Raw genomic sequence first — 12,475 nt, forward strand, 5'->3', positions numbered from 1 at the left:
GATTCTCCAGGCAAGAACGCTGGAGTGGGGTGCCACTTCCTCCTCCAGGGGGTCTTCCTGACTCAGGGGTCAAACCTGCGTCTCTTGCATTAGCAGATTCTTTACCACTTAGCCACCAACAGCTGCTGCTAAAAGGGGACGAGGTAAAGAGAAGATTCCGTACATGCTGAAAGCCAGAGGAGAAGACTAAAGATGAGAGAGAGAAGGTTTGAGAGACAGTCCCTGGCAAGGAAGAGATGAGCCCCATACCTGAGGCGGGGCAGCCGCAGCCGCTGTCAAGAGTCTGAGTGTGATTCAGAAGACTGATGGGCCCTTGTGGCTGGCAGACTGGAGCAACATGATGGAAGCAGGGAAGAATGCTTTGAGAGGGACAGGAGAAGACAGGCATTCCAAGGGAAAGGAGGTTATAAAGAGAAAGCGTGACCCAGGGCTTTGCCAGGGGATTTGGGGACAGAAACGAAGAGTAGCACGTGCGGTCTGAACGATGCTACAGAGAAGGAGGCATGAAAACTAGTCCACCTGGTGCACAGGAGTGTGGACGGTAAAGGTCAAAGGTCACCCGGAGGTCACCTCTGGTAGGAAATGGAGAACAAACAGCTCCAGATAATAGAGAACTTGGAAGAAAGGTGGTCAATCTGAGGCATGTTAGTTGATTAATTGAAGCCATAACCCTTAAATTGAAGGATCACACTGACTTTTCATTTAAAGTTGTGTTGTGTTTTTCAAGAGAAAGGACCCAACTAAACAAAGTAAGAAATGAAAGAGGAGAAATACAATCCTGCAATTCTGCCGTCCTGCAGAAATACAAAGGTGCCGTAAGAGAATACAATGAGTGAAGATATCCCCACAAACTTGACAACCTAGAAATGGGTACAGTTCTAGAAATGTATAGCCTGCAAAGCTGAATCAAGAAGAAATTGAACAGACCCATCACTGGAGGGGAAACAGGATCTGTAATTTTAAAAACTCCCTGTGAAAACAACACAACTCACTGCAAACAAAAGTCTAGGGCTGGGCAGCTTCACTGGGGAATTCCACCAAACAAAGAAGAATGTACATCCATCCTTCTCAAACTCTTCCAGAAGACTGAAGAGGAGGGAACATTCCCAAAGACTCCTATGAAGCTACTGTCTCCGTGATACAAAACCAGACAAAGACACCAGCAGAAAAGAAAATTACAGGCCACTGTTTGATGAATAGAGATGGACAAAATCCTCAACAAAATACTGACAAACCTAATTCCACAACACATAATAAAAGTGATCATACACCAGGATTATCCTAGGGTCACAAGTATGGTTCAACATACACGAAAAATGTGAACAAAAGAAAAGACAAAACCCACATGATCATCTCAACAGACGCAAAAAAAAGCATCTGATGGAAGTCAATGTCCATTCATGATAAAAACCCTCACCAAAGTGGGTATGCTGCTAAGCTGCTTCAGTCGTGTCCGACTCTGTGTGACCCCATAGACGGCAGCCCACCAGGCTCCCCCGTCCCTGGGATTCTCCAGGCAAGAACACTGGAGCGGGTTGCCATTTCCTTCTCCAATGCATGAAAGTGAAAAGTGAAAGTGAATTCGCTCAGTTGTATCTGACTCTTAGCGACCCCATGGACTGCAGCCTATCAGGCTCCTCCATCCATGGGATTTTCCAGGCAAAAGTACTGGAGTGGGGTGCCATTGCCTTAGGGAACATATCTCAATACAATAAATACTTTTTATGACAAACCCACAGTCAACATAATACTCAATGATGGAAAGCTGAAAGCGTTCCTGCTAAAATCTGGAACAGGACAAGGATTCTGACCACTTCTATTTAATATCATACTATAAGGCCTAGCTACAGCAAGTGGATAGGAAATAAAATGGATCCAAGTTGGAAGAGAAGAGGTATTATACGCATATAATGCATGTCATATGCAGATGACATGATAACTCTATATAGAAAACTCTGAAGATCCCACGCCAAACTATTAGAACTGATAAACGAATTCAGCAAGGTAGCAGGATACAAGATTAACAGTTAGAAATCTGCTGCATTTCTTTATACCAGTAATGAAATACCAGAAAGAGAAAATGAGAAGACAATCCCTTTTAAAACCACATAAAAAGACGTCCAGGAATAAACCTGACCAAGGAGGTGGAAGACATTCACACTGAGAATAGAACATTGATCAAGGAAACTGAAGACGACTCAAAGAAATGGAAGGATATTTCATGCTCTTGGACTGGAAGAACTAATACTGTTAAAATGGCCACACTACCCAAAGCAATCTATGGATTTAATACCATCCCTATCAAATTACCCATGACATTTTTCACAGAACTAGAACAAATAGTCCTAAAGTTTATATGGAACCACAAGGGACCCAGAATTGCCAAGGCAATCCTGAGAAAAAAATGAAGAAATCAGGAGGCATAGCTCTCCCAGACTTCAGACAATACTTCAAAGCTACAGTAATCAACACAGCATGATACTGGCACAAAAACAGACACTTACCTCAATGGAACAGGATAGAGAGCTCAGAAGTTAACCCACACACTTATGGCCAATCTTCAACAAAGGAGGCGAGAATACATAATGGAGAAAAGACAGTCTCTTTAGCAAGTGATGCTGGGAAAGCTGGACAGCCACATATAAATTGAACACTCCCTCACACCATACACAAAAATAAACTCAAAATGGCTTAAAAACTTAAATATAAGACATGGCACCATAAAACTCCTGGAAGAGAACATAGGCAAAACATTCTGACATAATAGCAGTTTTCTTAGGTCAATTTCCCAAGGCAAAATCAATAAAAGCACAAATAAACAAATGGGACCTAATCAGATTTATAAGCTTTCGCACAGCAAAGGAAATCATAAACAAAAATACAACCTACAGAATGAGAGAAAACACTCGCAAACAATACAATTGACAAGAACTTAATTTATAAAATATACAAACAGCTCATATAGCTCAATATCACAAAGTGCCAAATAACCTAATCAAAAAACAGACAGAATACCTAAACAGACATTTCTCCAAAGAAGACACGCAGAGGGCCAACAGGCACATAAAAAGATGTTCAACACCACCAATCACTAAAGAAATGCAAATCAGAACTCCAGTGAGGTGTCACCTCGCACTGGTCAGAATGGCCATCATCAAAAAGTCTACAAATAACAAACGTTGGAGAGGGCGTGGAGAAAAGAGAGCCCTGAGACACTGTTAGCAGGAAAGTAAACAGGTGCAGCCAATATGGAGGGTCCTCAAAACACTGAAAACAGAGCTACCATATGACCCACCAATCCGACTCCTAGACATGCACCTGGACAAAACCGGAATTCAAAAAGATACATGCTCCCCAGTGTCCACAGCAGTGCCATTTACAGTAGCCAAGACATGCAGGCAACCTAAGTGTCCGTTGACAGACAAATGGATAAGGAAGATGCAGCACCTTATGCACAATGGATTATTAGCCATACGAAAGAAGGAAACAGTGCCGCTTGCAGCAAAACGGACGGACCTAGAGATTATCACAGTAAGTGAAGTAAGTTAGACAGAGAAAAATATCACATAATATCACTTACACGTGGCATCTAGAAAAAATGATGCCAGTGAACTTATTTACAAAACAGAAAAAGACTCATATACACAGAAAACAAACCTATGGTTATCAATGGAGAGAGGTGGGAGAGGAATAATTTAGGAGTTTAGGATTAATAGATACACTCCACTCTAAAGAAACAACAAGGACCTACTGTATAGCATGGGGAACAATATTCAGTATCACAATATTCAGTATCTTGTACTAACCTATAATGGAAAAGAATCTGAAAAATATGTGTGTATGTGTATATATATCTGAATCACTTTGCTGTACACCTGAAACTAACAACATTCTAAATCAACTATACCTCAATACATAAAAAATAGAGCTGTGCTTCTCAAATTTGGCTGTACCTTAGAATCATACAAGGAAATGTTCAAAAAAAAATAAATTTTGCATAACCAATTGGAAGATATGACCTCCTATGGAAGAAAGGACCCCTTTAGCAGCAAATAAGATAAAATACTAAAGAACAAATTTAGCAAGATATGGGCAAAACCTTAAAATAATACAAAAAGACAAATGTGTAGGTTTTCCTTGCTATTGAATAGGATGATTCAACATTGTGACCGCATGGACTGTAGCCTTCCAGGCTCCTCTGTCCATGGGATTTTCCAGGCAATAGAATTGGAGTGGGTTGCCATTTCCTTCTCCAGGGGATCTTCCCAACCCAGGGATTGAACCCGGGTCTCCCTCATTGCAGACAGATGCTTTACCATCTGAGCCACCAGGGAAGTCCCTTTATAAAGATTCCAGTTATACCCAAATTAATATATGAATTTAATGTAATCTCAATAAAAAATACCAACTTTTTTCTGGAGCTATATAGTTAATTCTAAATTTCATGCATACAAAGTAAAAACAACGAAAACCCTAAAAACAGAAAACAACATCCTATCAGATATCTGATATCCTATCAGATATTAAAACATACATGATAAAATCTGCATAGTGCAGAAGGTTGTACTGAGGCTTGAAGAGACAGATGGAGCAAAGGAACGTACTAGCAAGGCCAGTAAGAGGCCTAAATACATTTGGAAATTTGATTCAGGATGAAGGGGGCATTTCAAGTCATCAGAGCAAAGATAGATTCCTTAATAAGTGGCAGAGTGACAACTGGATGGCCATTTGGAAAAAGATAAATTTGGATCCATACCTCATACCACACACATACCACATATTAAACAACGAATGTATCACACCCAAGTGTAAAGAAATGAAACGAGTACTGAAAGAAAACATGGGTGAATTCCTTTCCAGTTTTGGGGTGGGAGAGGCCAACTCTGACTCAAAATTCAGAGCTGTAAAAAAAACCCAAAGACACCATCATAGCAAGGAACAAGAACTCCATGGCAATTAAAAAAAAAAAATTAACAAAGGACAAATTGGGAGAAAATATTTGCAATTTGCATCACAAAGAGCCAATGTCTTTAATATAGAAATAATTTTTAAAAGCTAAGAAAAGGATTTTTTAAAAACCCTCAGATGGAAATAAGTGGCAAGTAAACAAGTAGAAAACTCACACAAAAAGATATACAGGTGGTCTTTGAATGTGTGAAAAAATGCTCATCGTTATTTCAAGAGAAAAGCATATTAAAACCACAATTTCTCACTAATTAGAATGGAACAAATCCAAACGCTGTGCAAAACATTCTGTTGGCAAGCTGTGATAAAACACACACTCTCCTAATTTTCTAGTGGGTAAAAAATTGCATAGCAACTGCTGTGGAGGGGAATTTAGGGAGAAAAATAAACACCTAAATATGCAGTTTCTCTTTGACTTATCAAACCACTTCTAGGAATCAACTCCTAAGATGTATGTCCACAAACACTAAAACACTGCAAGTGCTGGGTCATCTACTGTGGCACTATTACTACAGCAAAACATCAAAAGTAGCCCGAATATCGATCAGTAGAAAGCTTATTGAACACATTATGCTCTATCCCCATGGTAGAATATGTGGCTTTATGGAGAGGCAGCCATGAAAAAGAAGAACTTCCCTGGTGGTCCAGGGGTTAAGAATCCACTTGCCAATGCAGGGGACACAGGTTCAATGTCTGGCTTGAGAAGACTCCACATTCTGCAGAGCAGCTAAGCCCGAGAGCAGAAACTTCTGAGCCTGTGTGCTGCAACAAGAGAAGTCACTGGAATAAAGAGACAGTGCACCACAACTAGAGAAAGCCCACACACAGCAGTGAAGACCCAGCGCAGCCAAAAATAATTTTTTAATGAGTTAAAAAAAAATCAGAATGAACTCTATATGCTGAGATGGAGTCATTTCTAGGATATATTGTCCGTGAAAAAAGAAAGGTCCAGAACATTGTATACAGAATTCTAACTTTCGTGTAAGAAAGCAGATATAAGAATATCTACATTTTTGTAGATATTTTTGCAAAAAGAAACCTAAGAAAGATAAACCAGAAACTAAGAAAATAATTCCCCACACTCCACAGAGGACGAATGGAAATCCATATACTTTCTTACATGGTTTTGACTTTTAAACCATGCCAATCACTTATTCAAAAATAATTTTTAAGAAAAAGGAAGGGAAAAGGCAATTCCTAAAATCAAATTTATAAAAGCACAAATAAACCCAATGCATATCAAATTAATAACATAACCACACTTAGAAAAGAAGAATTCCTGTCAATTTTGAAAAGTACTCTGTACATTCTTCATGAGATGTATTCAAAGCATAGAGAGAAGTATAAATTGGGAAACTTTCCCAGTAGGTTAATTAGTTGCAATCTGGGTTAAAATTGGAAACAGCTGTATGTTTTCAGATAATGCAAATAACTAAATAAATATATTCATCTTACAAGAACCAAGATTTTCACCCCAAGAGGAAAAAAAAAAAAAAGAAGTGAGTATAAAATAAAAGAAGGTAAGAAAACCCCCATGTGAATATTTGAACCAGACCAGTTCATCTGAATCAGCTAGAGCATCTGAAAGAATGACCTTATTGAAATACCAACGCACTGAGTAGGAAATAATCTGTGAGTCCTAAGGTGAGACAGGGTTGGGCAGGGTGGGGCAGCAAGGAAGAAAAGTTCTTCCTCTTTAAAGAAGGATGCTGGTCATATATGCAGACAGAATGATAAAAACAGGGACATTATCACCTTGCCACTGCTAATAAAATAAATGATCCAGGCAAGGATCATCAATGATGCTAAAAACACTGGGGGACAGAGTTTTAGGGAAGAAGACAGTCACTGCTTTCACCAGGCGAGGAAGCATCACCAGTGATACCGGACGGTGGGAGAGCCTGCAACGAGCAGGCGCAGGAGGCACTACGCAGCGCCCCCTGGGAATGGACCTGCTGGCTGCCTCGCCGTGTCTATGCAAGCCTCTGTCCACAACTGCAGAAAGCAGGGACAGAATCAAGTGAGCGACACCATGAAGGAGCGATCAGTCAAATCCAGAAAGTAGGATTCCGTAAGGACTGGCCTAGATAGTTCCAAGTGAATCAGATTTTTTTTTTGATGTGTTTTAGGGGGAAAGAGACAGCAGAGATAGAAACAAATGTAACACGTGGCCCTTGCTTAGATCCTAGAATGGAAGAGAACAGAAAGGAGGGGAGGGAGAAAGAAGAAACCCGAAGAGGGGACAAACAGAACATCTGAATATAAACTGGATGCTAGACGGTACTTAAGGAATTACTGCTATTTTGCTTAGGCGTGAAAATGTGATTTTGGCTATGCAGAATAAGTGATCTTATTTCTAGATATTTCATGCTGAAATATTTTAGGGAGATAGAATCTTACACAGGAACTTCAAATGGTTCAGCCAAAGGGGGGGGGGGAGGGGAAGAAACGTATACTCACAGGTAAAGCAAATACAGCAAAGATGTAACAATAGTGGTCCAGTGGTCTGATATTGGATAAGAATCCAATGGTGGTCCAGTGGGTGAGAATCTGCCTGCCAGTGCAGGGGACACGAGCTCAATCCCTGGCACAGAGCAAATTCCACATGGCACAGAGCAACTAAAGCCCATGCTTAGCCACTAAAGTCCGCACGCCCTAGAACCCATGTTCTACAACAACAGAAGCCACCACCACAAGAAACCCATGCAGTGCAATGAAGAGTAGACTCCGCCTTTGCCACAGCTAGACAAAGCCTGTGCATAGCAAGAAAGACAAATGCAACCAGATAAATAAACTAAATTTAAAAGTAACAATAGGCTTGCTCTAAGGAAAGGGTAAGTCCGCATTCTGTGAGTTTGAAAATGTTCAAATAAAAAGTGAGGAGAGCTGTTTCCGCCGTCTTTCTGTGCCGCCAGAACGGTGCGCATGAATGTCCTGGCTGATGCTCTTGAGTATCAACAATGCCGAAGAGAGAGACAGAGGCCAGGTCCTTGTAGGCCGTGCTCCAAAGCCATCCTCAGGTCTCTAACAGTGATCATGAAGCATGGTTACATTGGCGAATCTGAAATCATTGATGATCACAGGGCTGGGAAAATCATTGTGAACCTCACAGGCAGGCTAAATAAGTGTGGAGTGATCAGCCCCAGATTTGATGTGCAACTCAGAGATCTAGAATAATGGCAGAATAACCTGCTCCCATCCCGTCAGTTTGGTTTCATTGTATTGACAACCTCAGCTGGCATCATGGACCATGAAGAAGCAAGATAAAAATGCACAGGAGGGAAAATCCTTGGATTCTTTTTCTAGGGATGTAAGTGAAAGTGAAGTCACTCAGTCGTGTCCGACTCTTTGCGACCCCATGGACTATAGCATACCACGTTCTTCCATCCATGGGATTTTCCAGGCAAGAGTACTGGAGTGGGTTGCCATTTCCTTCTACAGAGGATCTTCCCGACCCAGGGAATCGAATTCTGGTCTCCTGCATTGTAGGGAGACGCTTTACCGTCTGAGCCACCAGGGAAGCCTGGCGATGTAATACATACAAATAAAATGCCTCAGAGGTGGAAAAAAAAATAGCGAAGGGAGAATGTAAAAACCAACAAGAAAAGGTCCCAGCCTTGCCTCTGCCCCAACCAAATCTCTAGGCTTGAGTACCACCTGTGAGGTTCCCCCATCTAGTGCAACCCAGATTCTGATGAAAACCTTCATGTGAGCACTAACCATTCAGAGTTCCAGGGGGCAGGGGAAATAACCTAGTGATAGGATTTTGAAGTGAAGAGATGGATCTGAGAGCACACAGATATTCCCCAAACAGTGCCTGAAAAGAGCAAGAGGATGCAGAGCCAGCAGGTGCGGGTGTGTGTCAGGGGAGGGCTGGTTCTGGAGGGAACGAGGAGCCTCTCTAAAGGGCAGTGGCTGAAGCTGCAGCCAGGGGTCCAGGGATGCTCAAACTCTTCTCATGAAGTAGCTGATCTAGCCGAGGTTTCTTAACCCAGACCCCATTAAGTCAGAATCTCTGGGGGCTGGGCTTGGGTGTGTGGGCTTCCTAAGGCTCTCCAGGTCATGCTGAGGAAGGCCCCAGTAGGAACTACTGTCAGACCAGTTCTTCAGCTGCTTCCAACCCTGATGGACCTGATTCCCAAATCTGGGAGGGCTGGGCGTCCCCACCCCTAACTGACCAGCTCTTTCCTTAGTTGGTGAGACCCTTTCCCCAGGAAATCCAGAAGCCTTGGGGAAAAGCAGGGGGCAGGGTTGTCCTCCTCCGCAGGCCCCACCGTTGTGTCTAGACTCTAACACCTGCGGGGGAAGGAGAGGGGAGGTGTGGGCGCAGGACAAAGAACTCAAGGAGTTTCGGTCAAACATTTTAGCTTCCTGGAGGGGGGGGGGGGGTGGCGGGGCAGGTAAGAGGAGCGAGTCAGACCGCCTCGACCTGAGACTTTGGCTTATCCTTTCTCCTCACTGGGCCTTAGTCCCTTCATTTGAGAAACGGGCCCCTCTGATTTCCTAGGTCCCCAAGCTTCCCTCCTTTCTCACTAAAGGGAAGCATGAACATGCCCTAAAAAGGTTGAAGTGGGCTCTGATGTGTCACAACATTCATTCTAAGGTCATAGTAAAGCAGGCGGGAGGCATGTGGATGCCGGGCACACCCCACTGGGTAGCCACTCCACAGCAGTAGCCCCTGGCCAGCCCTGTCTCCCTGTGAGACTGTCCTTGTGAAGCAAGTACTGACTTCCCAACTACAGGGGAAGGCAGAGAAGTAATTGCCATTATTTCTTCTTAACAGATTCTGACTTCGTTTACAAACGTCCACTTCCACCAGAGGAGAAAACTAAATTCTGTCACTTCACAGTAACTGGGTGGATTCCAGAAATGTTCTATTGTTTGGGAAACAGTCCATTCAGGATGCTGCCCACTTCTCCTTCCTGTATCCCCAAACCTGCCCTCAACATGGTGGGGGGCATTTTAAGTTTCATCCTGAGGGTGGGAGAGGAGCTCTGATCTACAAACGCCGTTGTCTGGCAGGGGTCACTGTGAGGAAGGGGCCCTGTCCCCGCTCCACCAGTCCCCGAGGCCTCTAGACTTCAGGTCGACTGACACACTCTCCGGCCCCTACCCAAAACAGAGGCCCCCATGGATGTGCCTGGGCCTGGGCCAGGCAGCCAGAGCCAACTGGTGAACCAGATGGACCCAAAACAGACAGTGCAACTAAGGGATGAATTCCATACCTTTGACCTTTGTGGGTCGGCTTGTGCTGAAAGAGGAGATGCAGGGAGCTCAGGAAGGAACCGGTGAGGCAGGAGGCCTCCCTGCTCTGGCACTTCAGGGACACCTTAGTTTACCCAGTTGTCAGCTTCAGTGCAAAACTTCAGCCCTCGCCTGTTTTGCACAAGAAACTCAGCTGCAGGGAGCGTCCCAGGGTTTGTGTCAATCTCAGGGACATGGGAGGGGAAGGGGAACATCACCGTCCTCCATGTTACCGCCTCTCCTTCCAGAGTCCCCTCACCACCCTCCATCCTGGGAACCTGAGTTTCTCCTCTCTTGGTCGTGCTGAGGAGCTCACTCAGTGTCTCAGACCTGGACACAAGCCCGCCTAGGGCCTAGCCCCCCACCCGCCCCACCTGGGAGGGTTAGTAAATGTCCTTCCAGGCAGTTTCAAGACACCTCACACATATCCCTCCCCACTCACCAAATAACACTCCCTCCATCCCACGGCATTCTCACCTACACCCATCTGTCCCTTATGGGAACCCACTCCAGTACTCTTGCCTGGAAAATCCCATGGATGGAGGAGGCTGGTACGCTGCAGATCATGGGTCGCGAAGAGTAGGACTGAAGCGACTTAGCAGCAGGTGGGGCTGTAAGGGCCACCACCCAGCCCCCTGGCAGCAGAAGTCAGCCTCCCCCTGCCGTGACCCGCCTGTCACCATCTCCCCCAGCGGTCACCTCATCCATTCCCTCACAGGGCCTGAGGCCTCCTTCTTGCCTCACTAGTTTTTCCTCCCAAAGTGTGAAAGCACCATGGCTTTCTCATCCCTGGGTGGGGCCTGGACTGTGGGCTCAGTGGAAACATGGGTCAGGCTAGGGATCATCCCCCGAGCAGAACAGTCAACTCTAGAAAAGCAAGCTGTGGCCTCTTCAGGAAACTGGGGATGGCAACGAGTGAAGAGTTAACTTAGAAGTGATTTGGGGGACTGCCCCGGTAGTCCAGTGGTTAAGGATCCACCTCCCAAATGCAGGGGACACAGGTCTGAACCCTGGTCCAGGAAGATCCCACATGCTGCGGGGCCCACTTGCCCAGCTACTGAAGCCCGAGCACCCCAGAGCCCGTGCTCTGCAATGAGAGAAGCCACCGTGAGGAGAAGCCGCAGAGGGTAACTGGAGAGCGGCCCCTGCCCTCTGCAACCAGAGAGAACCCACACGCAGTAATGAAGACCCAGCACAGCCAAAAAAATTATTTTAAAAAAATGATTCGCCCCAACCAGATCTTGTGGGAAAATGCTCCCTTCCCCAAGGTTTTCTTCTGATTGTAAAATTAATATTTATACAAAAATTAAAATTAAGGAAATAGAAGATGAAAGCAAATCATAACCTCCCACTCAGAGCTTAGTCACTAATGTTATATACTGCTTCCAAACATTGTATTCGTATTTGTCTTTTCAAAATAAAACAGGGCGACTTTTATGTATTTTTGTTAAAGCAACACATGCTCACTGTAAAACCAAAATCCTATCATACAGAAATGTAATTGTAACCACCTTTGCTTTTATTTGACAGACTGTGGACATCCTTCCTTGTCAAGGACTTCAGATTCACATCATCATTTTTAAAAATTATTTATTTGGCTGCGCTGGCTCTTGGGGGCTGTATGTGGGATCCAGGTCCCTGACCAGGGATGGAACCCAGGCCCCCTGCATTGGGAGCACGAGGTCTTAAGCCACTGGACCACCAGGGATGTTCCCGCATCATTTTCAATGGGGCCACACAATTCCATTTTGCAGAGGTACCATAATTTAACAAAGCTCACCTTTGAAAATATCAGTGAGGAACACCCTTACCTCTTCTAACATTTATCCATTATTTCTTTAGGATAAACTTCTAAAAATGGGATTACTGAACCTAATGCTTTTGGCACATATAGACATGGTAATCTGAAGGACTATATCCATTTACAGTCCCCCACTCCCACTGTGGAGGGCTCACTTCCTGTCTTCGCCAACTCTGGGTATCACCACTCATTTGGGCCAGTTTTATAAGTGAACAAAGTGACTCACTGATGCTTTGCTTTCATCATGAGCGAGGCTGAATCCCACCTGCTGCTGCCGGTCATTCGCTGTTCTATGAATAGTCTTCATGTCCTTTGTCCTTTTTCTCTTGAAATGTTAATCATTTTCTATTTCAAGAACTTTCATATATCAGAGATTTTAGTAACCTCTCATGTATATTGCAAATATTTTCCCCATTTGTTCCTCATCTCATGTGAGCCTCACAACAATCCCAGGGGGAAGGGACT

The sequence above is a fragment of the Ovis aries genome, chromosome 11 (assembly GCF_016772045.2).
Source record: "Ovis aries strain OAR_USU_Benz2616 breed Rambouillet chromosome 11, ARS-UI_Ramb_v3.0, whole genome shotgun sequence".
Lineage (NCBI taxonomy): Eukaryota > Metazoa > Chordata > Mammalia > Artiodactyla > Bovidae > Ovis > Ovis aries.